Raw genomic sequence first — 27,334 nt, 5'->3', positions numbered from 1 at the left:
ACTGCTGAACAACACCAGCTGCTTGAGGACTTGAAACGGAATGAGCTGAAGAACTGACACGAGCACAGAAGCACACCTGACACATGGCGGGGATGGACTTCAAACGGAATGAGCTGAAGTACTGACATGAGCACAGAAGCACATCTGACACATGGCTGGATGGACTTGAAATGGAATGAGCTGAAGTACTCCCACGAGCACAGAAGCGCACCTGACACATGGCGGGGATGGACTTGAAACGGAATGAGCTAAAGTACAGCTTCCCGAGGACTTGAAACGGAATGAGCTGAAGTACTGACACGAGCACAGAAGCACACCTGACACATGGCGGGGATGGACTTGAAATGGAATGAGCTGAAGTACAGCTGCCCGAGGACTTGAAATGGAATGAGCTGAAGTACTGACACGAGCACAGAAGCACACCTGACACATGGCGGGGGATGGATGGTGGATGGATGCATGGATGGGTGCTGGGTGGGTGGATGGATGATGGAGGACCGTATGGTGGATGGATGCATGGATGGGTGGGGGGGATAAATGGATGGATGATGGCGGACCGTATGGTGGGTTGGTGCATGGACACCTGACACATGGAGGGGGTTGGATGAATGGACGGATGAATGGATGGATGGATGATGGCGGACCGTATGGTGGATGGATGCATGGATGGGTGGGGGGGATGAATGGATGGATGATGGCGGACTGCCTTTCACATCTCCTCCTGCAAGGAGGCTAGCAATGCACTGTTTGCGTTCCACATCCCTGTGTAGGATAGAAGTACTTTAGAAACCTCCCTGTGCGAGACAGTTATATTTTTTATACATCTCTCTATGTAAGACAGCAGGACAGCCACCGCCTCCCCCCCATGTACAATAATAATGCACCCTTCACGTCGCACTGTCCAAATAAGATAGTTGTATGCCTTACCCATCTACCTATGCAAATACGGGTACAGAAATGTTTTCACAATTCCCTGTGCAAATAAGACTGTAGTGGCTCGTTCACATCTCACTGTGTAAATAAGGCACAATTATAACTTTCACAAGGTACTGCTGCAGTCTCACACAAGAGATGCGAAAGGTACCGCTGATGTCTCACACAAGCAAAAGAAGGATACTGCTGATGTCTTACACATTTGAACAGCATACTGCTGCCTTGCTTGCTCAGAAGATGTGAAAGGTACTGCTTCCTTGCACATGAAAAGTGGAAGGCATGCTGCGGTCTTGCACAAGAGATGTGAAAGGCATGCTGCGGTCTTGCACAAGAGATGTGAAAGGCATACTGCTGCTTTGCTTGCACACAAAATGTGAAAGGCATGCCGCTGCATTTCTTGCAAAGGAGATACGAAAGGTACTGCTGCTGTCTTACACAAGACAAGTGAAGGGCATGCTGCTGGCTTACACAAGAGATGAGAAATGCATGACGCTGCCTTGGTTGCACAGGAGGAGACGTAAAAGGTACTGCTCTCTTGCTAGCACAGGAGATGTGAAAAAGAGTGCTGCGGTCTTACACGGGGAAAGGTGAAAGTTATAATGGTGCCTTAGTTGCACAGTGAGATTTAAACGAGCCACTACGGTCTTATTTGGGAGGTTTCTAAAGTACTTCTATCCTACACAGGGATGTGGATTGTGAGTGTTAAATAACTAGAACCAATAGAAGTTGGCTGTAGGGCACAAACATTGCGTTGTTATGTCGCGCGATGTTATGTCGGCGATGTAACACGCGATCCAATTAAAAGGCCGCATTAGCGGCGCATCAACGCGCGATGTTTAAATTGCCGATGTCATCGCCGTTGCGATTCAAAAGCCGCGATGTAAATGTGCGCAATATCTATGTTCACGATATCGCGTCATACAACCGCTTTCGACATCACAACTTATCAATAGTTGGTTGGTGGGATCAAAACTTAGATTTTACAGTAGAATATGTATGTCTTTGGTATCTCTGAGATAGGTTGATGTTTTTTTTACCATAGGCCTCAAGAATGCGTCTGCAAACTTTGAAACTGGCTCTAGGATTGATCCTATGCCAGATACAATTGGCCTACCTGGCGGATTGTCCAGACGTTTGTGAATTTTAGGTATCAACTGTACAGGCTGTATCACACCCCCGGGGGCATATATACCTAAGGCACGGTGCCAATAAGTAGTAATGCGAAACCAATTACCCAGTTGTTTTTAGAAACTATGAATATGACCGAGAACATTTCTGGATAGACTTGAATATACCATATAGTTTTTCCAGGATGCTTTTTCAAGTAATCATTGTGTTCATTATACCCTACCAGTTGCTAACAGGTTCCAGATACGCCGCAAACGTGTTCATGTATATACTAACAATCATGGCCAACAATGTCTATATAACAAAGATAAAGTCTTGGACACAAAAGTATGAGTGAAATGTGTGTGTGTTTCTGTTAAATACATAATTACAAACGGCAAAATGACCTCAAAACATGAGGAATTGCACCTGTTTTAACACATGGATCATACCCCTATGGGTCCATACATAGAAATGTAACCATGAAAAATATATCACATCTTATCTACAGGTCAAACATAACCACTTGATGATGATGTGGTATTTAAACAAGTGCATTATAGTATTTTTGAACTTTCTTTTCTTTGCTTGTGTTTTTTCTTCCCACTCTTCTTTTATTTCAGAGACCAGATTGGGTCATTTTTTCTACAGAAGGGACTACTCAGCCCTTGAATAAATAGACTAGCCGATTTTTGTTTGTCTATTTTAGGAAAGTAGGCATATCTATATACCATTAGTTTAACAAGTGCAGTAGGGATCAATAGAGGTCCTGATGAGTTAAGCAGAGGGATCTGCCTAAGGAAACATGTCGACCAAGTAGGTTATAACTAATAACCCTACCACAACCCCCCTTTTTTAACATTTCCAGCTAGAGAAGTGAATACATTGTTTTTTCTACAAGCCTGGGAATATTTTAAAAAAAAATTATTTCCACAACTTCACAAAATTCCTTCACTCCCTAGCACTCACATTGTTTCACACAACACAGATAGCCTATCTTCGTAACAACAAAGTGCTCCCGCGTAGTCCGTAGGAAGTAGCATGCCCCGCCCCGTAAAGGGACGGGAAGACCCCCATGATGAAGCATGACACTGTGGGAATCATAGTGTGTGAGGGGTATTTTAAAAACACATAGTGCGTTTTCCTTGTCATCCACAAAGACCAGCATTATTCACTATATCCACATCTCACTAGAACTAGAATTAAAATAAAAATAAAAAACGATTTGATAGAATCTCATTGATTGTAGAAAATATGTACTGGAGGTTGATTCTATCACACTACCTCTACCCTCCCTTTTTTGATAAATTTGGCTGTTTAGTTGTATGCAGCTGTTTTTCATCCATTTGGTGACAGCTTCCATGCCTTCTCGAAAATTCAGTCTTGCGGTATTTGGGTCATTGAACAGGGAGAGGATGAGTTGGGTGTCGCCTGCGTATGACACAATGTTGAGTCGTATGTTCTGATGATGGGGAAACCATGTAGACGTTGAAGAGTGTAGGGCTGAGGGAGGACCCCTGGGGGACTCCGCAGGCTGGAGGTGTATGGACGGAGAGGAAGGGGGGGAGTCTGACCCGCTGCGTTCAGACGGAAAGGAAGGAGCGGATCCAGTTGAGGGCCTTGTCTTGGATCACTGCATTGTGGAGTCTGCGTATTAGGGTGTGGTGAGAAACTATGTTGAACGGCGCTAAGAGGCCGAGGAGGATGAGGGCTGCTGTTTCTCCTTGGTCCAGTAGGGTGCGGATGTCATCTGTTGCAGCGAGGAGGCCGGTTTCCGTACTGTGGTTTTTACTGAAGCTCGTTTCCGGACTGTAGTTTTTGAGGAGGTGGGGTCTGCCGAGGGTTTCTTCAGGAGAGGGTTGACCTCTGCCTGTTTCCAGTCATCAGGGAACGTGGCGGTTGCCAAGGAGCGGTTGATGGTGTGGCAGAGCATGAGTGCGATTGTGTCGGCGGCTCTGTGGGGGGAAGGGGTTCGGGGGGGCCCGGGAGTGGATTGACTTCATCGTCTTTAGTGTGTCTTCGGTGGTGATGGCTGTCCCATTGTCGATTGTTGGCTTCTGGGTGTCGGGGTGGTTGGTGAGGGTTCAGTGTGTTGGTTGTCTTCATCAAAGTTGTTGTAGATGCTCTTGATTTTGTGGTGGGAAAAGGTGCTGAGTTTGTCGCAGAGGTCTTGTGAGGGAGGGATGTCGGTGGACTCGCTGGTGGGTTGGGCGAACTCCTTGATGATGTTGAAGAGTTCTTTGCTGTTGTGTGCGTGAGAGGAGATTCGGTCTTCAATCGCATTTTTCCTCGTTTTAATGATGAGTTGGTGGGGGGTGTTGGTGGCGGCTCTATAGTTGTTGTAGGCTTCTGTGGATTTGGTGTTCCTCCAGGCCTTTTCAAGGTGGCGGCAAGTGCTTCTGGACTTTCGAAGTTCAAAAGTAAACCATCCGGCTTTCTTGGCGTGGGTGTTGTTGTTTTTCTTGAGGGGGGCTATGGTGTTGGTGCTCCAGGAGATCCATCTGTGCAGGGTTCGGGCTGCGGTGTTGGGGTCGTCATTTTCCACGATGGTTGGGGTGGAGTTGCTGCGTGATGAGGTTAGCTGGTCATCAGTGATTCTGTTCCAGTATCTTTGTGGGAGCAGATGCAGGTGTTTGTGGATGGTGGGTGTTCTGAAGGTGAAGTGGGCGCAGCAATGGTCAGTCCATGCGAGTTCGGTGGTGTGGCTGAAGGTGATGGAGTTACCTGTTGTGAAGAGGGGGTTGAGGGTGTGTCCTGCTGAGTGAGTGGGTTCTGTCGCGATCTGGCGGAGTCCAATGTTGTGGAGGTTGTCCAGGAAGGATGTGGTGCTGGGGTCCAGTAGGTTGTCGAGGTGGAAGTAGAGGTCTCCCAGTAGGGTGTAGTTGGTGGATGTGATGGCATGCGGGAAGATGATGTCCATTATGGATTTGGCAAAAAGTCAGCGGGTTCCAGGGGGTCGGTAGATGAGGGTTCCTCGGAGGTTGGTGGTAGGGCTGGCCAGTATCTTGAAGTGAAGGTTTTCCATCAGGTCTGTGGGCTTGTCAGGGAGTGTGCTCAGGCGGAGGTTGGATTTGTGGACGATGGCGCTTCCTCCTCCCAGGCGGGTGGGGCAGTCCTTCCTGGAGATCATGTATCCTTGGGGATGGCGATGGCAATGTTCCGTCCCGGTGGTGTTGGTCCATGTTTCGGTGAAGAATGCCACATCCGGGGTGGTGCTGTCAAGGAGGTCCCATATTTTGGTGGTGTGTTTGTGGAGGGATCGGACGTTGAGGAGGATGCATTGCAGGGTCTACAGTTGGGTTTTGGTCTAGCGGGCAGGTTGCGCTGGGTCTGTGGTCGGTGCTGCAGGTGTGCCGGCAACGGTGACAGCTGAAGGGTCCATGGGTATCGGCTGGCGATGCTAGTTTGCAGTTGTTGTTGCGTCCTTGGGTGAGTGCATGGAGTGAAGCTGGGTCGTAGCGTTGGCGTTGAGGAGGTCCATGGTTCCGGGCGCTGGTCGCGGTCAGGTTGCAGACCGGTATGCCAGTGGCAGAGACCAGCAGCGGTCACCATTAAGTAGGTGTCAGGGAGGGGTGGACAGCTGGGAGGCGGGAGCGGGGAGGGGAGCTGGATTGGACCGGTCGCGTTGGTCGTGCTGTGGGAAGGGGCCGCGGGTGCAGCAGCGGCATTGAAAAACGGGCAGATAAGGCAAAAAGAGAGGAAAGAGTGGAAATGAGGCAGTGAAAGGTGCAAGACAACTGGGGAAAGACACAGAAGGAGAGTAAGAGGGGAAGAATAAACCAGTGAAAAATGAGTGAAAAAGGAGGAAAGACACAGAGGGGGACTGAAAGGGGGAGATTGAAATCAGTAAAAAACTAGTGAAAACTGAGGAAAGACATAGAGGGGGAGTAAAAGGGGGAGATTGAAATCAGAAAAATTAGGGAAAATAGAGGAAAGACACAGAGGGGGAGTGAAAGGGGGAGATTGAAATCAGTATCAAACAAGTGAAAACGGAGGAGAGACACAGAGGGGGAGTGAAAGGGAGAGATTGAAATCAGTAAAAAATGAGAGAAAACAGAGGAAAGACACAGAAGGAGAGTAAAAGGGGGAGATTAAAATCAGTGAAAAACAAGTGAAAACAGAGAGAGAGAGCTGAGCGAGAGAAAGGAGACAGAGGTCCACTGGACCACCAGTGATGAGGCGCAAGTAAAACCTGCCTGTGGAGGAGGGCCTAGAAAACCAGCACTTGAGAGTGCAGGGGCTCGGGGTAGGGCCACACTTGATGGTGGAGGTGCGAGGGGGGAGAGCAATTTCACTGACAAAGCTTGTAGGATTCATTCTAGTGTCCTGTTGAATCACTTGGCTGAAATAGTGTCCTCAAATAAGTTGCAGTACTGTTTAAGGGAAGTTTTGTATTTTGGACATCACATTGAGAAAGGAGCAAGGAAGGTATCACAGGAAAGTATCTTGGCGATTCTGCAAATAAATCTGCCAACAACACAGAGAGAAGTTTTGATGTTTCTGGGAATTCTGGGCTACTTTCATCAGTGGATACACAACCTTTCCCTAGTGGCTAGGCGTTTACAAAGGCTGGCACACAAGGATTTGTCAGATTCAGTTCCTTTTTAATAATTGTTTGGTTGCCTTCCTAGAGCTCAGAGTAAGTATCTGTTATGCCAGAGCACTGGAAATGCCTGATTACAATAAATTATTTGCTCTTTTGTGCAGTGAGAGCCAGGGCTGCGCTCTCTCAGGGCTTACATAATTGCATGGAGGAGCTCGAAGACCTCTTGCATTTTTCTCTTGACCCATTAACTACAGTGATGACCGGATGTCTCAAACCTGTGGAGGCAACAAGTGCCAGCATATAGAGGTGAGAAAGCATTGTGATTAGTCTTCCCTCGAACATGCGCGCATGCGCGCGTGCCCACCTCTTTCACCCCGAGCGCGCAGTGTCCTATGTGAAGCGTGCACATAGCCAATCCCTCGAGCAGCTTGCAGCAGGGGGCTAACTCATTCACCTTGAACTGGGCTGTCAACAAACGTAACACTTTCTCTGCGACATCCCGGCATGGCACATTCAAATTCACTAGCACCAATGTGATAATCAATTAAGCAGCCTAATATGATGGCCTAACGTTGTTCATCAGTCATCGACGCAAAGACCACCCACTCATCTGTCCATCATCTAAGCGTAGCGCATCCACCATTGTAACCTTTCAGAATGGAGACCGCCCCCTCTGCTGCCCCCGCACAAATGTCTGAATCTGCTTTGATCATACAATAAAAGTAAAAAGTCAATGGTCTTTTAAAGACCTGTGAAGTACTCTGGTGCTGCTGGCAGCTGAAAAACTGGGTGTGTGCCCGGGAAGCTGTCTTAGCCGGGGCTGACACACACAACGGGGGAGGTGGTAGGGGTGGGGGGGGCCCAGAAGGCCCAGATGGAGCCCTTCCATGGGATAAATGATAAATATTTACATAGTAACTGGTGTATGTGTTTGGGTAAACTACTAAAAAAAAGGTTAAAGTTACAGGGGGGGAAAGGACTGCAGTGAGAAAAGCATTTCATAAATAAAGGAAAGTTAAATGAAGGAGAAGCAAGAGTATTGATGAAAAGTCTAATGTGAATTAACCAATAAGAAACTATAAAATCAAAGAAAACGGAGAGTTGATTTGTAGTTCATTACACCCAGTGTAGCTTTTTACTAGCGGATTTGATAGGGGTGGAGAAGAGATGGGAGGAACATTATGAAAGCCCAAAGGTTGTTTGTAGCGCTCATTTGGTGGCACAGAGACTTATGCATGGTCTGGTGGAAAGTCAAGCACAATACACTGCCAAAGTTCATGTGAACCTCATTTACTCGCACAGTCAGACACAGAGTCGGCACCCAGGGCCCTTGATAATTCCACACCGTCCAGAATATTCTGGTAATTTACATAGGTTCAGTCTGACAAATACTTGACCAGCTGCACACAACAGGGAAATTAAATGAAACAAATTAGATCATGTCTCGTCTTCTGGTGATGTTGGATTATGGTGGCGCCCAACTACATCTTTGAATAGCCTGGGCTGAGACTGCTTCCGAGGCACACACACAGACAATTTTTCAGCCGCTCCAGAGTACTTCACAGGTCTTTAAAAGGCCATTGACTTGTTAACAAGGCTTTGTCTCACCGCTTCTTAGAGCCCCTACATCTCCACTCTGCATATTGCTGGGAGAATTAGCCCCCCTCCCCGAAATTGAAATCGCCTCCCTCTCCCCAAAATTTGGCTATAGTTGCGCCACTGCCTGTCACATTACAGTGTAAAGCAGTGTACTCGCGCTGCAGAGAAGCACACAATAGCAAGTGAGCACGCCACTGACTGGGATCATGTCATACGGACTCCCTAGCCAGTACAGGCTTTTTAAGTAACCTAACAGCGCTTTGAAAGCACATACCATTGACTGAACCCACACATGCAACCTTAATAGCAAAACTGCAACTCCCTGACTGTACTTTTCAATAACTTTGTCTCTCTACCTGGCTTTCCCCTTTCTGCCTGTCTTATCTCTGACTCTCGTGCTGCTCAGCCAGAACCTAATTCATTCAACCGTTCTTTATTGCTCTCTTTTGTGCTCTTTCTGGCTTTTTTCCATTCTTTTTTCCTGATTTTCTTCTTTTTTTGTTCACTCTATTCCTCCATTTCTCGTTTGTCCAGTTTCCCTCCTACACTACACGTGTTTTTTTATGGTACATTTCAGAACGTGCCATGGTGGCCTCTTGGGAAGAGGTCGGAGATAATTTCAACGCCTATCTAAATGGGCAGCACTGGGCTGTGATTGGAGGTTTTGTATTAAAACTACTGAACCTTGAGATATCGGCATAAGACCTTTTAAGCAAACATCTGATGGAAAACGTCAAAAACACATGGGGCCTCATTTATGAGGCCGTGCGTCACTTTTACGCCGCCAGTGCGTCACTTTTTGTGATGCACCAGTGGCATAAAAAATGTGCCTTGATGCGCCATATTTACAAAGTGACGCATCTAGGTAGATGTGTCACTTTGTAAACCCCTGCGCCACATTATACCTGCATCAGGTATAATGTATGCAAGGGGGGCGTATTGACGCAAGGGAGTGTCGTAGAAGTGACGCAGTGAAATCTAGAGATTTCACTGCGTCCCTTTTAGGATGCCGTTGCGTCAAAATCTTGAGCTGCCTCACAGCAGGCGTAAGACTGACGCAGGCCCTTTCACATGGGGCTTGCCCCATGTGAAAGGACGCATTGCTGTAGTTGCGTCACTTTTGTGACACACTCCAGCAATGCATCACTTTTGCGCTTACAGATACGTCAGAAATACTGACGTATCTGTAACTCCTTGCGACATGATGCGTCATACATTAAATATGACGCTTCAGGAATGTCGCAAGGAGTGCGCACTGAGAAGTGACGCATCGCTTCTTTCACACAGCGATGCGTCATTTCTCATAAATGAGGCCCATGGAGTCCAGTGGCTCAGACTGGTTTGTTTGTCAGGAACGGCAGTCAGAGTGGGCGAGGGCTGTCAGGAAGGGCTTTCACTGTCAATTAGGGGGATGGTTAGACGTGGAGATATCTTACGGGGTTTCGTGAAATATAAGAGCAGGTAAGAGGCGAGGAAACAATATGTAGATGTTTACTCTGGTAGGAGCCAGAGTTCCCTATAGCTAGGATGTTCACTTTGCATATGTAAAAGAAGCTGAGCTGTCCCAGTGACTTATGTTATTTTAGATTTTCTTATGTTTATACATGACTTAAGAGGCAACAGCCCGAATCTGTAAAAAATGTAACATTCTCTCTCCTCTGACATGCCAACACTACAAATGCAGACATCTGACAGTGGAGACTCCTGCTCTACATTCACAGAGCTGTTATCCCATAGCCAGGGCCACACTTGTAGTCCAAGTCAGATGTATACACAAACACATATAAAAGAACACAAGAGCACAAACAGAGACAACACCTTGTTTTTGGAGAAACATTGGCATAATTGTATTTAAACTTAGGCAAATGTGTTATCTTGTCAGCAATCCAAGGATAGCTGGTGAGTAGGATCTAATCTGCTTGCCCGCCTGATTATCCACTGAGCTCCATACTTATCCTTGATCGTATGCTTAAACCTTCTGAGTCTCATGTAGGATGTCAGTAGGTTGTGCACGTTCTTAGAGTTCTTGTTGCTCAATGAGTGTCATTTCTGATATTTATATGTTTCTAGTGTCTTTATTGCTTGATTTTTGCTCACAAGGAAGTGCCACTCATAGTAGTTGAATGTCTCTCATAATTACACTGAAATTTTGAAAATGTCACACATAAGCAAACTGAAACCTTGGCATCTATGGAGATCGCTCCCGTCGCCGCGAGTGGCAGGGCAAAAATTGAAGTTCATTAATAGGGAATAACTGCTGTTCAGTGAGGACGTGCCAGGGGGGGCGAATTGACTTGCTTAATGCGACAAGACACAGTGAGCATGCACCTTGGAGCATTGACATCAACAGCCCCCCAGTGTACCACCCCCTTACCTCGGGGCAGTTCAAAGCAAAATAAAAGCAAGCACACAGCTGTTTCTTTATTAGCACTTACTTGTCTTGAAGTTGCGGCTTAGTCTGGGAGACCGAGGGCGCCAAGAATACGGAGGCCAGAGTCAGACTGGCAGCATTGTGAGTGCAGTGATTTCTGGCTCCTCAACTGCTCCCAGCCTCGCTCACTGCCCAAAATCGCCATTTCAGATCCTGGCTCCATCCCTTCTTCTCCTCCTCACCCAACTCCTCTGCTTTCTTCAAAGGCCCAGGTGGTGTAGAGTGCACAAACTCAGGGTAGGAAAGAAATGGAAAGTGGTTCACGTTGACTTTGTGCCAACATGAGCCTAACCAATCCTGCAGCTGCTCTCAGCATGAGAGAAGCCCCAGGATTGGTTTGAGCAGGCTAACCTAGTGCTCCTCTTGAGCCCAGGTCCCTGTGCCTGCAATACCCATCAGGTTAACACCAGCTGTGCGTTGTGCAGTGTGAAGTGCGCATGTCTAGCTGACAGTCACAAGACGGCCGACCATTCTGGCATGCGCACCGGGCAGCCAGCTTCAAAAAAATTACTCCGATCCTGCTGCTGCCAGTCTGACCGCCCTGAAACTCTGACACTCGCCACTAGAACAGCTCCCAAGTGCCTGACTGCCTTTGATAATTATAAAGTAGTAACAATGGTAAAGTCTAGAGGGTTGGGGAGAGTCACCGCAGGTGGTATGACGCTCCTCCACCCTTTAAAAGGAACCACCCGGGGGTCATATTAGATACAGTGCCCTGGGGGCCCAACTGGAGCTTGTGCACATTTTCTTCACACAGTGTGTATCATTTTAGGCCAAGCGCCAGTTTGTTTTTAGTTCAAGCCTGGGCAGCTCATGTGCTGCTCTGCGAGGCATGGTTGACGTATGGCATAGAAGCTCTGACCATTTCCATGGCTCTTGTTACTGTCCTTTAGAAATTATTGCTTTTCATTTGTGAATAGGCTTAGTAGTCCCTCCTTGGTACTGCCTTTTCTGCATTTGTATCCTCTCATAACGACTGAAATTTTTACTTGTGTTGTTACAAGGTCTGCTTTTCTAGTGGGAGAGCACTGTTTTCTTTAATGATCTTCCCTATCTCACCCAGGATGTTGCAGCACGCCGCCACCTTTTATATCATGTCATTTACTCATGTATTTTTTCATTTCCAGCGCAGTCCGCTTTAACTACCGTGGCTGCGCTTATTTATTTAATTTATGGTGCAGTCCTCTTTCACTTGAGCAGCAGAGCTTACTTATTTATTTAATTTACAGCGCAACCGCTTTCACTTTAGTGGCTGCGCTACAAAAGCTTTCTTTTTATTACACTTTGTGTAAAAGCGCCCCATAGGCACTTTCACTTAATGTTGGCCGCGCCCCTTTCTTTAGACGTTGCATTCACAAACGCGGTCTGGTTCCTGGCGCTCATAGCCTTGGCTACAGCGCACAGAGACCTTACACTGCCGCACACAGAGGAAAAAAATTAGAGGGAACATTGATTGTGATGGGTCATCCACAGACTGTCTTTGCTTCCCACTCAGCTGATATGATATATAGTTAACCAGGACTCGAACACAGCACTTAACAAACAGCTGCCTCACTAAGTATGAGCAAATCATATTTGCGGCAGAGAATGTCTTATTGAAGCACTGTGCTGTTTTGAATCCTAGTACCTTGCTGCCCCTTCCCAAGAATGACAGTGATGATGGTGAAGTGGGGTATGCCTGTCTCAATGAGACTGAACTGTGCACCAAGCCAAGACTGGATATACAGAATGAGCCACTACCTGAATCTGATTTTGCATTGTTTGGGAATGGCTCATGTTTGCAGGACCATGGAGGAAATTTGAGAGCTGCCTATGCAGTTTCAAGAATAGTTAAAGCATCTTAGCTTTAAGGAATATTCTATGCACAGGTGGCTGAATTTATTGCTCTTACCATCCCCGCTGAAAGTGACAATTTTCACTTATAGTCAGTATGGCCTTGGCATGAGTCATGACTTTGGACTGCTATGCTCATAACTGGGTTTTATGACTTCTTCAGAGTCCCCAATAAGGAATGGTGAGTGTTGGACCTGGACTTTTTTGCAGGCTCATCCCTGAACGTGTTGCCTTCCTCCTAGCCTTTTTTCTGACATGGTGTTGGTGGTTCTAGGACTCTGGACACTTTAGCACTGCTGTCTAGTGTAAAGTGCGTGTGTTCACTGTGGTAAACATGGTAAGATTGATCTACACCTGTTTGGCATATCAGTCCCTTGTAAAGTGGTATCTCAGATACCCCGGGCCAGTAAATTAAATGCTTCTGGTGAGCTTGCAACGCTGATTGCGCCACCCACCAAAGTAGCCTTTCAAACCTGTCTCAGGCCTCTGCCGCTGTGATGTGACACCTAAAGTCTGTGCCATGTCTGTGACCGCCCTTTTACTGCATGTCATGTAACCCCTAAGTAAGGTCCTACCTAGCCCTATGGGCAGGGTGCATTGTAGGTAAAAGGTAGGACATGTACCTTAAGTGTGTGACATATCCTGGTAGTAACAAACAGCCATTTTGGTTTCTCACTGCTGTGAGGCTGCCCTCTCATAGGAATGCCTGATAAGTGTTTCAGTGGTAATTCCTGATATCAGAGGAGCAGCGTGGTCAAGTTTGGTATGTCTGGAATAGTAATAATAAATGCTGCGCAATGGTGTGGGCAGATTTATTTTCACTATTTTAGAAATGCCACTTTTAGAAGCTGTCATTTCTGTGTGCTATGTCTCTGCCTGCCTGATGTGTATTGCATGTCTGGCTCTGGGGTGACAGGGGCTGGTGAGGTGTGTGGCTCCAGGGAGGGCAGGGTGAGTCAGTGCTAGGCTGGATAGGAGATCTGCATTTGGAGTAGTGGGAGTAGTAGTCCCCTGACCCTGACTAGGTCTATGCCTGCCTAGGTGAATGCTTGATCTGCCCCCTGTGGTGTGTATGATGACCGAGCCCCCACCTGACAAAGGGAAGAGGAGCCCTGTAAACAAAATGTTCCAATACACCCCAAAACCAGTTGAGCCTGGTTCCCCAAGCCCTATGCCAGGGCAGAACAAAGGGAAAATGTATATATATACTGGGGCTGTGCCCCCATGTCTGTGTGCTTCCTTGTACTGCTTTGGGGGATTTGCTGCTGCTGGGCCCCAGGAGGAACTGCCTTAAGGGACTGCATCCCTGCTGGAGGGCCCTCTGAGCTGGCCTGCCTGGACCCAGCTTTTGCCCTGAAACTTTGCCTAAGCGCCTTGTGTGCTCTATAGATATCTCCAAGGATGGGGATAGTGCTGGTGTCCTGCAGCGCGAGGCTGTGAACTGGTTGGAGGGAATCCCAGCTTGGGGATTCACCCGTGATTCCAGGAGGAGCAGAAGCCCACCCCATCATTTTGTTCTCGTGTTCGCGGGAGCCAACCCGCAACTGCCAGCCTTGAAGAGCTGAAGACCATCCCGCATCTGTGTGCTCGTTAGGCAGGACCTGCCCCTGTGGTGGGAGCCTAGCCCACATTGGTGTCCCTTGGAGCGGAGCCTACCCCGCATTGCCGATGCCCCAGTGAAACCACCGCTGAGACAAGAGCTGCGAAAACCGGAAGCCAGCGGACTGTCTGACCGAGGGCAGAGCTAGCCCCCAGAAAGTCCTATGGAGGGTTCCCGAGTCAGCCTGAGGTAGGGCGGGAGTCTAACCCATCTCCACCAGTAGCAACGTGAGGCCAAAGTGGCAGCAGGAAGTTAGGCAATCTTATGCCTGCTTGTAGGTGGGGCTCCCGTGTACCGGTGAGGGCCCGGCAAGTCATTGACGGCCAGGAGAGACACCGCCAAGCTGTCCCTGTGTTCCGAGGAGACCGGAACAGATCCAGAGAGATCCTGTGGGTGTGCCTGCCGAGGCACATTGTCGCTGCCTTTTCCCCAATGTTGAGGAGTCCCCGGAGAGCCCAGTGAGTGGGGTTCGATTTGGCACATTGTTGGTGCCAAAGCTAAGCTTCACAGCTGCACCGCAAAAGCTCAGGCAGCGGCACCATGGGGCAACTTTGTTGTAGGAGTCCCAGAGTGGGGCTCCACAGGCATGGCAGTGCCAGTGCTTGTTTCTGGGCCACAGGTGCACTGCAAGAGCGCCGGTAGCTGCAACGTGGGGCATGTTGATTTCGAGAGCAAGGAAGGGGTGAGATCCACCCTACGCCCCCAGCGCATTGCGCCCAGTGTTTTTGCTGCCAAGGCAGCCAGAGGGCCAGTGGAAGGCCGTGCAGCTAAGAGCCCTGACATTTGGGACAAAGGGCATTTGAACCCCACAGAAGGCCAGTTGGCTAGGGGTCAGTGTGTGTAGAGCGTAAGGCCCTACAGAGATTGCATAATGTTTTTATGCCTAATGTGGTGATGCCTGATGTAAATGTCATGCTATGATGTGTTTGGCCCAAAGTGATGCAGACATAATTAGTTTAAGTTGCAGGTGATAATGCTAAGTACAGTATTGTACCAGTATTTACTGGTTGTGTTATTTTTGCTACTTGTGCTTTGTGATGGTTCTGACAGTGGTCCGATTGGCCCTGTCAAGTATATAATCCTATGTAGATTATGACATGGTGCCAGTTGGCACAGTGTATATGTGTGATTATGATTCTAATGTGTTTTGGATAATACAAAGGCTATTTTTATATCACCTTGTGTGGTGTTTCTTTTGTGGTGTTCCTAGTGTGTTGCTGCTGTGTGTGTGTGTTGCGCAATCGCTTTACACATTGCCTCTGAAATAAGGCTGACTGCTCTTGCCAAGCTACGTGCCAATCTAGTGAGCAGGGGTTATCTTCAGCTTGTAACTCCCCTGCCCTGACTAGAGTGGTCGTTTCTGCCTGGCTTAGGCACAAGCCCTAGCCAACCAGAAATCCCATTTCTAACGGTGAGCAAGTGAGGGAACTTCTGGATGCTTTGCAAATGCCTGCCCAAGTTGCAGTTGGGAAATGCTCTGCACAGCGCAGTAGAGATGTTTATGTGAAAGTGGGCAACAGGTATGCTGTTAAGGTCGCAAAGTGCTGTGCTTCTAATGTTTTATTCTTTAATGGGGAGTATATTAATGAGTGAACAGACGAGATCAATTACAATAAATTGCTAACAACTTCTGATACATGGGAGGAGGTTAAGAGGCTTCAGGAAGAGGTGTCAGAGGAAGAACAGCAAAGTTGGGTCACAGCAGGTTGTGTCAAGAGAGGCGATGACATTTGGGTTTCAGGAAATGGAAGACTTTATTTGCCAAATAGTCTTTTGCCACCAATGGCTAGGCGTTATCACATTCCTGCTCATGTAGTGAGGGATGCCATGGTCTGCTTGTTCAGACATACTTGGCTTAATCCTAGATTCAGATTGATGGTGGAAGCATTTTGTCACAGGTGTGTTGTGTGTCAACAGACCAATGTAGGGAAGAGAATCGCAGTAGCACTGAGCTACATAGGAAAATCAGGTGGTCCATTCAACAGATTGCAGTTAGACTTTATCAAGATGCCTGTGTGGAATGGGCTGAGATATGTCCTGGTGATTGTGTGCATTTTCTTGCTTTGGGTCAAGGCTTACCCGACAAGGAGAAATGACAGTCTCACAGTGGCTAAACTGATGTTGGAGGAATTATTATCTAATTTCAGATTTCTGACTTCTGAAGAGTCAGACAGAGAGATACACTTCAACAATGATATATTGAGGATGTTTTGTGCAGCTTTACAGGTGGAGAAGAGAGCTGCATTGTAGCTATCAATCTGACGCTTCAGGACTGGTCTAACTGATTAATGGCACACTGAAAGCGTGACTAGCAAAAGTGTGTGCTTCCATGTCTTTGAAGTGGCATTATGTTTTGCCTCTTGTGTTAATAAATCTTTGCAGCATTCCTGATCAGAAAAAAGGATTGTCCCCATGCAATTCTCATGGGCAGAGCAATGGGACTGCCAGCTGTACCTGCAAATGCACTTTTGAACATTATAGATGACGTGATTCCTAACTACTGCAAAGGACTGACTGACATGGTGCATTCTGTGTCTCATCATGTTGAAGCAGCCACAGCCCTACCTCATCAGGAGCAGTGCCATGACCTTTGTCCTGGAAACTGGGGTGCATATTATCAAGGAACGGCATTAACATTATCGCCACTTTAGCGGCAGAAAACTGCTGCTAAAGCGGCAAAAATGTGCTTGATAATATGCCCTTGTGAATTCCCATAGAAGCCCATGTTCTGGTGTGAACATGGGCTTCTATGGGAATTTTCTATGGCGTATTATCAAGCCCATTATTGCAGATTTAGCAGCAGTTTTCTGCTGCTAAAGTGGCAAAAATGTTAACGCTGTGCTTGATAATATACCCCTTGGTCTTAGTGAAGAAACGTGAGGAAGAGATGCCTGGAGACCCGCTGGTGTGCCATTTACCTGGTGATCCTGGTCACAACTGCTGTGAAATGCAGCGGTCTCCCCAACTGGGTGCATACTGTCCACACTTGCAGACTTCAGTGTCCCCTTGATGATGTATCAGCACTTTTTTTTAAAAGCACCATTGGTGTTTGGCCGACCACTGGAGCAGGATAGTCAAGTAATAACATACTAGCAGGAGTCTGAAAAAATACGTGTTTAGCCTGAGAGGGATCTTGAATAGTCAACAGTTGGAGCTGAAGCAGGACAGTCTTATCCTGTGGAAGTGACTGAGCCAGATTCAGACGATGACAAAGAGCTTACTGCTGTGAAATTGCGAGTGGCAGCTGGGGCTTGGTGTTTGAGAAGGCAAGAAAGAGGGTGACTGAATCAATCAGGTGAACGTGTTCTCCAAACCATTCCAGAGGATACTGAGGATTTTTATTGAAGCGACAGAGAAGGTGAAGGACTTGCACTCAAGGGATGAAAAAGAGCTACAGTGCCCTATCAGAGGTACTCATCACATAAATGGACATACATTGCTGCCAATGATAGAGAGAGAGCGTTCTGTGAATTTTGGGATAACAGTGCAGATCCAAAAGAACCTCTTTGAACTGAACATTCTGTTTGAGCTACATTTTGATTTTGCTTTACCATTACACAGACTGGGACATTGAACTGTGCATTTATTAGAGACATATATATATACATTTGTAGGAGAAGCAATAAGAGTACCTAAGCCTAAGTCTGCTGCAGGAGCGTAAGGGTGTCATTTTAGTAGACAATAGGGCTAAGGAAGTCTAAGGAAGATTTTGTAAGTACATTTCGTCACTTTCATGTGGACTTTGTTTTGCAATTTGCAAAGGTGGAGACCAGCAGTGAACACTCTGCTGCTGCTATATTCCACCCAGCAGATGTTAATACAAAATCGCATGTGTCAGACCTGGCACCATTGGCGTGGGTCTGCCTTCCATTTTTTTGCTGTTGCCTCCCGTGTTTTTGGTGTGTGTTGGACTCCGTTTTGCTGGTCAAGCTGTTTAGGGGACTTTGCCACTGCTGTTCAGTGCCAAAGTGAAAGTGCTCCCTTTGTAAATGACTGTTATGCATTGGTGTTTCCCTGATTAGCTAGTTGATTTACTAATCAGCCCCTAGTATAGTGCACTGTGTGTGCCATGGGCCTGTAAATCAAAAGCTGCTAGTGGGCTGCAGCACTGATTGTGCCACCCACAGAAGCAGACTGTAAAATGTAACTCTGACATGCCATTGCAGAGCCTGTGTGCAGCCTGGGTCTGCCAAGTCGACTTGGCAAGTGCACCCATTAGCCAGTCCCTAAACCTTCCCTTTTCTACATTTTAGTCACCCCTAAGGTAGGCCTAAGGTACCCCTATGGGTAGGGTGCATTATATGTAAAAGGTAGGACATGCCCTGATGTGTATGGCATGTGAATTACTGCCAATTTCTTTTTTCACTATTGCAAGGGTACCTGTTTCCATATGACAAAATGGGGAGTTTGTTCATAACATTTTATAAACATAACTGACCCAAGGAACCAGGTAGAAAAATAAAGTTTAGTATGCCTGAACTCAGAATGTTAAAGTGCATCTTTTAGTGAGGGTGACATTTCATTCTGTGTTTGAAAATACCACTTTTACAAAGTAGGTTTTTTCTTGCCTAACCATCCAGTGTGCCTCTGCTAGGTTTGTGTATTGCATGCCTGGCTTTCAGATGACAGAGGCTGGAGAGGGGTTGTGGCTCCAGAAGCCTGATGAGTCAGGGCTGGGCTGAATGGACCTGAGCTGCAATTAGATAGAATTAGATAGGGGAGAAGATTTCCGTTTCACCTGAATGGGCCTGGTCTGCCTTAAACAATTCTGTCTCCACTTCCTGTCAGGAAACTGCACCAGTGAGGACAGAACTGGTTTTGGCCCGGTACATACACTCTCTGCCTTCAGAGAACAAAGGATTTTGGTGGATAAAAAGAGGGGCCAAGAACCCAGATCTTTAGATCACTTCTGGGAAATCAAGAGGAACCTTTGCCAAGGAGACGAGCCGAAGAAGCTGAGGAGGAATACTACCCCTGTGCTGTTTGCTGTCTGGGGTTGGCCTACAGTGGCTGCTTGGTGCCAAGGAAATGGGAAAAAGGACTTTGCTGTTTGCTTTGTCACCTGCTTGAGGAAAAGATCTCCAAGGGCTTAAACTGAACGTGCCTCATGTTCTGAAGTCCCAGGGACACAAAGAATTCACCCCTTCTGTCTCTTCGCATCAGGAACTGCTGTTTCAGCTGCCACAGAGGAAATTGCAACACAGACGCCAGCAAGCGATGCCGTAACCTGCACCGAAGCCATGAGCACTGCTCGTGAAGGGCACGATGCACCGCCCGGACTTGCCCTGTAAGCCCACCGCCAACTGACGCCATGCCGCATCGAGTCCGAAGCTTTATAGAGGCCGCTGCCTGCACTGGAGCCGAGGACACCACTCATGACGTACACGGCGCACCGTCCCGACTCACACCGCAGCCCCGACCTCATCAACGCCGGTGCTTCATCAACGCGAAGCCGATCCTCGACGTGACTCCTGAATCCATCGACATTGCAGCGTTGTCAGGAACCTCTGCCTCGCCACTATCTGTGACGTCACGTCACCTCCTCGACACAGTAAGGAACAGATGTCTCAACTCCCCTGCAATGCAATAAGAAACAGAGGCATCACCTCCCCTGGGGTCGAAAGGAACGAACGCCACAGGTACCAACGAAGCATCACCTTCCCAACGCCGTGCACGTCTTTGTTTTCATCAATTCCAAGGTACTGTGCTTTGTGGGTCTGCTTGACTCCGGGCCTGACGCCATGCACCTCATGGTCTGCAACGTACTTTGGGTGTTTCATCTGTGACTACCTCATCATAACTCCAGGTGGAGTTATTTGTTGCTAGAACCTTTATTTGAGTGAATAACATATTTTTAAGGATATCTTTATAAGTGTATTGTGCATTTTTGTTGTTTGGTCTTGTTTTGATTTAGATAAATAATATTTATTTTTTGAAACTGGTGTTGGGTCCGTTTGTGGTGTTTTCACTGTATTACTGTATGTATTCACAAATGATTTACACACTGCCTCTGAGACAAGCCTGTCTGTTCATGCCAAGCTACAAAGGGGGTGAGCAGGGGTTATTTTAGGAGTGTATCCCCCTTACCCTGACTAGAAGCAAGGGCCCCTAATTGGACAAAGGTACAAACCTCAGCCAACTAGAGACCCCCACTTCTAACAGCAGGCGTATTAATAGTTGTAGTTGAAGTACTAATTGTTTAGCTTGTAGGACTATATTCACCTACATCTAGTTCAGTGTAGGATAAGTCCAAAGTGAACACCAAACCGTTACCCTCTGCTGATAATAGCCTGTACTTGCTTGATAACAAAGAGCTTCAAGTAGATTTCTCTAGAGGAGATTACTCAATAAACGGATCACTGACATAATATCGAGGGACAGTTTCTATCCACAAACGGGTAAGTACAAAAATATTGAGTTTAAAATATTGTTTACTAAAATATAGTTTTTAAAAATATCGACTTTAATTAAAACATTGTTAAATTAAATTAATATTAAAAATTAATTACTAAAATATACTTAAAAATACTTAAATTAACTTATAATAATAAATAAATAATTAATGAAAGTTAAAAAAAAAAATCTTTCATATTGGTTAAAACATATATATATAGTAATAAAATATAATTAAATAATAGCCAATATTATTAACGTACAATAACAAAAGTGTAAAAATTACTATTCCCACTCCAAAGAGTGCAAGCGTAGGGAAAGCGTTGGATAGCGTAAGGGTAAAAATTACTATTCCCACTCCAAAGAGTGCAACAGTAGGGAAAGGGTTGGATAGCGTAGGGGTTAAAATTACTATTTCCACTCCAGTGAGTGCAACGGTAGGGAAAGCGTTGGATAGCGTAGGGGTTAAAATTGCTATTCCCACTCCAGTTGGTGCAACAGTAGGGAAAACGTTGGATAGCGTAGAGGTAAAATTTACTATTCCCACTCCAGTGGGTGCAACAGTAGGGAAAGTGTTAGATAGCGTTGGGGTTAAAATTACTATTCCCACTCCAAAGAGTGCAACAGTAGGGAAAGCATTGGATAGCATAGGGGTTAAAATTACTATTCCCACTCCATAGAATTCAACATTAGGGAAATTAAATACTTCATATATTATTTAAAATGTTTAAAATGAATATCTATTAATAATTAATTCAATATAATTAATAATTTTATATAATATAATAATTAATATATTAAAATTACTAATTAACAATAATTATTTCAATGGATCACCTATTACTACAAATTAATTAAAAATTAATAAATAATTATTTTATAATTAAAAATTATTTAACAATTATTTTCGATTAAATAAATTTAAATAAATTTAATTATTTAATTAATTATTATTAAATGAATTCCCACCTTATTCCCCTATAAACCCACAACCCACTACAGAAAATAAATTATTAAAATTAACATAATTAACAATTAATCAATTATATTAAATTAAGTGGCAAATAAATTTTTTATAATTACCCATAAATACTTAATTATTAATTAATTCTAAATAAATACCAATAAATAATTTTATATATTTAATTAATTATATTTTCTTACTACAGAAAATAAATTAGTAAAATTTACATAATTACAAATTAATCAATTAATTTAAATTAATTACCAAATAAAATTTAATTAATTAACAAATATAAATTAATTAACAATTAATTCAAAATTACTATCAATAAATAAATTTACATATTTAATTAATTATAATTAAATTACTTCCCACCCTAATCCCCTGTAAACCCACAACCCGCTACAGAATTAAATTACGCAATAATTATAAAAACAAAATTCATTAATTAAAATTAATTATAACATAAATACACACTTTTCACACATATTATAACATAAAAAACACTATAAAAAATTAGATACTATTAAAAAAATCGATATTTTTAACAATCTATTTTATATACTTCGATATTTTAACTATCTATATTTTTAACAGTCGATATTACATCACTTACCTTAAAAACGATATTTTTGATATCTATATTCTGTCCTGTCGATATTTTGTCCATTCGATATTTAAAACTCGATATTATGTCCAAACGATATTTTGGAGTTGATAATATGTCTGTTCACCTCATTAAACACTTATACTAACTTGCTTCATGAATATGTTAAAAGTATGAATGGGAGGAGTTTGCGGAGTTCCGCTACACAGAACTCTGGGAAGTGATCCAAAAACTCTGCCAAGCCACGTGGAGTTCGCAAGTGAAGGAGCGTGTTATGTCACGCCATTCATGCTGATTTTTTAGCACCCGGTCTTTGTCCACACACAGAGTGCAAGGTGGTGCTGCTTCTTTCTGCCGTCGAGCAGATGTTCTACTCGAGCGACATCTTCCTCAACATGAACGAAAGGTTTCTCAAAGCGAGCAGTAGCAGCCATCCGCGTTTGCCTTTATTGAGAAATCTAGCCGGGAGGTGATTTGCAGTAAGCTTTTCCTTGCTTGCGCTCGGCAATTTTATGTTGGGGAGCAAGGGAAAAATTCTGCGTGGGAACATTTCCAAACAGTCCATGAGCAGAGCAGAATTTCACGCCCAGGCCTAGTCTGCATGTAGTCACCCGAATCAGTTGAAGAAGGTATTACCTATCACCAAATACCTTGACTGTATGTTGTCACTTGGAGTTTTTTGCTGAGTATTTTTTATGGACAGGGTCTTTTACAATATTATTTTCAAATTATGATTTGGTCCTTTCAGAAGTTCCCTTATTTAAACATTTGAATAGAAAGTCTTATGCCAAAATCACTGACAGAGGTAAAATATATTGTAGATCTATCATGACACAAGATCCTGCCTATGCTCTTAGACATAATTTAACTTACATATTGACAGATGTTGAGAAGTCATTTTTAAACTTGATGGAAGATAGGAGGTGGGAGGGAAAAGTTAAAGCAACAAATCTAACTATGGTACCTAAGTGGAGTAAAGGAGAGATTGATCATTAAGCAGCATGAAATCAAGCCCCATTAGTTTTAGATTGACAACATAAAGGGAAATTGTGTATGCAGACAGACAAATATGAACAGGACATTCTGTTTGTGGAAAAGAGTGAATACGATCACACAGTTGACATTTATTTTTATTTTTTTTAATGGAAACAGCCTGTGTTTCCTGGAGTTAATTTTATTTGTGGGAAATATATGCCCAATTCAAATTGCCCAAGCAATAGTATGGTACATGCTATTTAGGTGAAGTCTTCACAAAGATTTAGCATTTGCAGCATTTTGATGATCCGGTGAAGGAACATAATTCCAGACCCAAGCTAGCCACTAGTGATGGTGTGAAATTGTAGGAGATATATTTGGTGTAACGATCCCATCTGTAGGGGTGATACTAAATGATATGAAGATTATACAGTTGTCTGCTAAAATTGACAAGTTGTCCACAAGTACTGCAGGAGCTTTGTTACTTGTAAATACTGAAATTGCAGCCATGGTTTTGCAGAACAGACTTGTGTTAGATATCCTTCTGGCAAAATAGGGCAGAGTCTATCAGATGTAAAGATTCAGCAATGCTGCACCTACATCCCTGACAACAGTAAGGATTTGAGAGAATACATTAGGAACATTACTAATTTCAAGAAAGATTTGAAGGAGTTGGTAGCAACAGGTGCTTGGGAACTATTTGGAAGGGGATTTGTTTTGGTGCGCAAATGATTTTGAAACCTGAGAAGTCGGATTTTGGGCATTATCTTGAAACATTTGTGATAATCGCCCTTTGTGTGATATTTCTATTGGTGATCGGCAAGGGATATAAGTGAATAAAAGCAAGACAGGAAGTGAAAAGGAAGCGAGCAGATGTAGAGTTAGATGGGGGTCAGTGTAGATACTATGATGACATGAACTGTCTGGAGAAGTCTAGATGAAAAATGATAAAAAAAGCTACAAGGTATTAACTGATTCATCTGCTAAGGTTTACATTTCGATTATGATGGCTAAATTCACCATCAAATTTAAGCACAATTTAAGCTCCACCCTATACATGATCAAAGAGCAATACTTACCTGAGTTAGCACAATATAGTTACTGTCTTCCATAACCCCATTAATGTCAAGTGAAGCACCAAACATACAGATGGAGTGCATTCACTGTAGAAATGTGGGATTCATATAAGTGTGTGCTCTAATACCTTCATTATAATGTTAAAATGTTAGTTCTCATTTACTAAAATTGCTATTTCTTATGTACTCATGTACTCATTTATTAATGTTTTGCATTTATTCTGTGACAGTAGGTGCATATAAAATCATGTATTTAAAGTGTACACTGATTTTTTATTTTGAAGGTTTTATATAGCGCTAGCTCCATCCGAGGGTATCAGAGCGCTTTACATCAGCAATGAAAGTACATAATAAAAGCAATCATGGTAGTTGAACTAAAACGGGTTATGCAGGTGCTCAAACCAATAGAAAAATAGAGGGGTAATTTAGGAAACATAGTGATTAGTGGTACATATAGATGGAGATAGAGAAAGAGAAGCAAGTTGCTGGAGTCAGGATGATTATTGAAAATAGTAAATTTAACAGTATGTCAAGGAGGGTTCAAATGACAAAGTAGGTAGTGGGGGGGAAAAGATAGGGGGAGGGGGGAGAGTGATGTGGTAAGAGAAAAAGAAGGGGGGTGAATGTGGGAAGTGGGAGAAGTCTAAGTAGGGAGAAGGAGAGGTAGTCATGAAGGAGATCCGGGATTTAATTTCTCCAAAATGTAGTGAGCAAATGAATTTTAAGGCCTCTTTTGAATCTAGGGCAGGAGGGGTTGCAACGAAGGTCTTTGGATAGGGCATTCCAAATGGTTGGGGCCTTACCGGAGAAGGAGCAGGATTTCGAAACAGCTTTTTTGAGTAGGGGGGTGTATGAGAAGAAGAGTGTTGGTGCTTCTCAGTGTTCGGGCACAGCCAGCTTTTTTAGGTTTAGTTGAGATGTAGGATGGGGTCTTCTGGTAAAGGGCTTTTTTGTGTAATACAGGCAATTTTATAGGAGGATCTGCTTTCAATGGGGAGCCACTTGAGGGCCTTGAGGGCAGGGGAGATGTGGTCAAAGCGTCTACAATTTGTTGTTAGCCTGGCGGCGAGGTTGATAACAGATTTGATGGGGGCCAGGTGGATTTTGGCGGTGCCAGAGAGAAGGGCATTACCATAGTCAATTTTGGATAGAACAAGAGACTGGATACTTAATTTAAAGTCTTTAGCTGGGATAAAAGGTTTAATTTTTTTGAGAAGTCGGAGAGTGAAAAGAGCACTTTTTGCAGAGTTCTTGACATGGGAAGTTAGTGCGAGTTTGTTGTTGATGGTGATGCCGAGTGATTTAACCGAATCGGCGAGGGAGGGAGCAGTTTAGCGCAATAAGGTCGGCGAGCCACGATTGGATGGGGAGAGGGTTGTTTTTGGGAGAGAAGAGGATGATCTCAGTTTTGTTCGGGTTGAGTATCAGATGATAGTTGTGGAACCAGGTTTGAATCTTGGTTAAGGCTGTGTTAAGGTGCAGGATATCAGCATGAGATTTTATTTTATAGTACAATTGGGTATCGTCAGCGTATAGGTGGTAGTTGATTTTTTCTTGTTTGAGTATGCGGGTAAGGGGTTCCATAAAGAGGTTAAAGAGAGCGGTAGAGAGGATGGACCCTTGAAGGACTCCAAGGGAGACAGGGGTTGGGCTAGAGAGGCAGTTTTGAATTTTAATTTGTTGGATTCTATGTTGAAAGTAGGAGGTGAACCAATTAAGGACAGTGCCAATGAGGCCGAGCGATTTTTGAGTGTGTTGAGTAGGGTTGGGTGGTAAACTGTATCAAATGCCGCGGAAAGGTCAAGAAGGATAAGAAGGTAGGTCTCGCCCTTGTCCAGGGCTAGGTGAATATCATCGACTATATTGAGAAGCACAGTTTCCGTGCTGCACCCTTTGTGGAAGTCAGATTAAAGGGGGTCAACGTGTTTGTCCAGTTGGAGGAGGGCGCATTTTACCAGGGCTTTGGAGAGGAGGGGGAGGTTGGAGATGGGACAGATAATATTAGGGTTGTTGGGGTCGAGTTTGGGATTTTTGGGGATGGGAGTGATTTGCCCGAGTTGAAAGGAGATGGGCACACTCCCTATTGAGAGGGAGGTGATGATGATGTTGGTACAGTAGGGGACAATGACATGTTTGAGATCTTGGATGAGTGCGGAAGGGAGTGGGTCTTTGGTGTGAGAGGAAGGTTTGATTTTGGCTAAAATGTTGAAGACTTCTTATCTTCAACATTTTAGCTATCTTACTAACTTACCCTAACCACAGGCCTTAAGCATTTGGTCTTCAATGTTTAACTTTCAATGTGAATGTTTGGCTTGCAATTCAATGTGCTTTTTTTGCAGGTGTGTTTACATGATTCCATAGCTAGTGAAAGGCATATTCTGTATTAGAGATAGTGAGGTCCAGGAAGAGGACTTTCAGCAAGAATGAGAGGCACTAACGAACTAAGAGAAGATAACAGAAATAGGGAGACATCCAAGGTCCTCCGGTTGCCCAACCTGTAGGATGGGAACATTTTGTAAAGTTGCCAATTTCTACTGTGAGAAGGTGGACAACTATTGGAGTCAATGACATGGAATTCTCAAATGTTCTCTGAGTTTAATTTGTGTTCACACTTTAGTCTTTAGAGCAGATACCCTTTGGACTCTGAGAGGTACAGACCCCCTTTGCTCATATTTCTATTGCGTAGTTTTATGTTATATATTGTCTTGATTTGGAGAACTTATACTGAAGTCTCCACTATGCTGACATCTTTCTGCTTTCCCTGATTTAACTAGGTTTTACTTATTTTTCCAACATTAGTTTAGGACTAGTTTGGGCGACCTTAGATTTATTGATGCATAAACAGGAGGATTGAAACCTGTACACTAATCATCAAATTCTGCTTATTATCGTTTGTATTACTGCAACTGAATTTCTTGTATGCCTTATGCTGTTATGACATAATTTCCTTTGACGTTTCTGTATATCTACAATATGTTTTTAGATTCATATATCTCAGTTTGGACTTAAATTTGTAATAAAAAGTGTTCAATTTGCATATCGATTCATGGTCCTTAATGTGTGGCCAAATGGCCTACAGTGTAAATTGAATTGTAGATTTGGTTTTACCTTTACCTCTCCGGCAACATAAAAAGTTTAATCACAGAACAAATGGTAAGTTCAGGCCTGTCCTACATCAATATAAAGCACCCTAAACATTTGAGATATTAAATACGTTGGCATTTTTTGTTGACAATCTAGATTTTGCATCTGTTTTGCAAAATATGACCA

The sequence above is a fragment of the Lissotriton vulgaris genome, chromosome 3_1, assembly GCF_964263255.1.
Source record: "Lissotriton vulgaris chromosome 3_1, aLisVul1.2, whole genome shotgun sequence".
NCBI classification, from domain to species: domain Eukaryota; kingdom Metazoa; phylum Chordata; class Amphibia; order Caudata; family Salamandridae; genus Lissotriton; species Lissotriton vulgaris.
The sequence above is the reverse complement of the archived record's forward strand: the minus strand, read 5'-3'. Positions refer to the sequence as shown.